Source organism: Grampus griseus (assembly GCF_964374135.1).
Source record: "Grampus griseus genome assembly, chromosome: 10".
Taxonomy (NCBI): domain Eukaryota; kingdom Metazoa; phylum Chordata; class Mammalia; order Artiodactyla; family Delphinidae; genus Grampus; species Grampus griseus.
The window spans coordinates 99,725,247-99,727,598 of NC_139004.1; positions in this window are offsets into that span (position 1 = coordinate 99,725,247).

The following is a 2,352-nucleotide window of genomic DNA, read 5'->3' on the forward strand; positions in this document are numbered from 1 at the left end:
GGTGTCAGGGAGGGCTTTTCCGAGGAAGTGATGTCTACACTGAGGCCAAAAGGATGAGTGAGAAATGGTCCAGAGAAGGTAGGTGGAGATAAAGGAGGGCCTTCTAGGGAGAGTGTATCAGCTAGCTTATGCTGTGTGACAAACAACCCCCAAATCTCATGCTTCAAACAACACACCACGTATTGTTGCTCGTGACTCTGCGGGTCAGCCAGGTGATCTGGACCAAGCTTGGCTGATCTCTGCTGGGCTCATTCAAGCATCTGTGGTCAGCTGGAGGGCTGGCTAGTTGGCCAGCTGTGGGCTGGGTGACAGGGGAGACTGGGCCATGGGATGCTCAGCATCCAGAAGCCTTGTTCACATGGGACTGGGACTGGACATCATTTCCACCGTGCAGGGTTGGTCAAAGCAAGTCATAAGGCGAGCTCAGATCCAAGGCATGTAGGAGGAGCTGCAAACTTATACTGCAAATGGGCATGGATATGGACAGGGGTGAAAAACTGGGGCCATTGTGACATCAATCTAACAGATACACACACAGAGGAAACACAAAGGGGAAAACCCAGCTCTCAACACCTAACCAGTTCCAAGAGCCTCATTGTGGTTGGACTGTGGGTTTACAGGGGGAAGGAGGCTCCATAAGACAGAGGTCAAGCTTTCACCCATGGCAGTGGGGAGCCACGAAGGGTGCTAGGCAGGGCAGTGATACCAAGTTTCACTTTAGAACACTTTGCCTCCCTCAATCCAGACCTCTGGTGATGGAGAGTCCCCTGGAAAAATCCCAACAATAGGACTACAGAGAGAAAACTGCAAGTCTGTTCTAAACCTGTCCCCTTCAAATCCTACACCCTCCTCAGAGGTAACCACTGCTATTACCTTGGAATGAACCCTTTCAGACCTTCTTCTGTGGCTTCACTTACACACACACACACACGCACACACACACACACGCGAGTTCTGTCTTCTCAGAAGTGGGGACATATTCCACAGATACTTTCTGTTTTATTTCATTTTCACTGCTGTGTACTATTCCACCGTGTGAACAGATCACAGTTTATTTGTCCAATCTCCCCTTGGCGGGCATTTAGGTTGTTTTGAATTTTTGCTAAGATTGCAGTGTATCAGTGTAAGAGTTCCTCTCAGATTTATACCCAGAATGACGTGGATGGGATGTGGCACGAATCCATCTTAGTTGTATTAGACGTTACTAAATTCTTTCTATGTGGCCACCAACTTACCTTCCCGACAGCTGTGCCTTTCTTCACATCCTAGACACGCGGTATTGATGGGCATTTAAATAGTTGTCATTCTACTGGGTGTGAAATACCACCTCATCCTTGTTTTAATCCATCTCGTCATTTTAAATGGCTGCAGAGTATTCTGCAGTAAGGGTGTAATTCAGCCAGAGCCTGAGTGATTCATTTAGAACTTCTTTTTTTTTCCTTTTCCAAATAATGCAGCAATTATTTCTTTTCCGACTAATGCACTCCTAGGAGAGAGAAGTGGAGTGCTGGGCTCAAGGGAATACCTTTTCCAAGTAGGCTGCACCCAATTTATGCCCCTGGAAGAGGCAATGAGGGCCTGGTTCCCTGCATCCTTGCCAACGCTTTGTCTTCAATTTTTATCAATGTGATGAGAAAACAGTATCTCATCATTGTTTCAATTTAAAATTTCCTGAGTGTCAAAGAAGTCGAAGATATTTTCCTGTGCTTATCAGCCTTTCTGATGAATCAATATTCTTTGTTTATTTTCCCAGAGGACATTGTCCTTATTTATGGAGACTTTTGGGAAGTAATTTAAAAATTGCTCATTCATCCCTTAAAAATTCTTTCTTATAAAACAAAACAAAAGGAGGCCACAGGTTGACCTGGGGTGTCTGTTCCAGGTAAACCCACTGGTCGGCCCCCAACTGCTGCTTCCTGAGGGACCAAGGCCAGCAGTGGCCTGGGAACAGGAGTGGACACTGGGGCAGTGGGATTGGAGGGCCTCAGCAGCTACCTCCACAGCCCAGGTGTGCCCAGTTCCCCATCAGCATTCCAGGTTCTGCTGAGCAGAGGGCGCAGGAGGGATCAGGTATCTCAGCCCCCATCATTTTGCCATGGGGGCTGAGACCCAGAGAAGTCAAGCGATACACCCAAGTTCACATAGGAGCAGGTGGCCCGGCTGAGGCATCAGCACGCAAGGCAGGGCTGCAGTGCCCCCTCTCAGCTTTCCTGCCCAATCAGCGGCTCGGAGACTCCAGCCCAATCAGGGGCTAATTGGAGTGGTGGGGCCGGGCCTGCTGGTATGTAAGGCGAGCAGGCAGGTCTGGGGGCCTCACGCCTGGGTAGGGGGCCATCTGCATCTGCCTGTGAA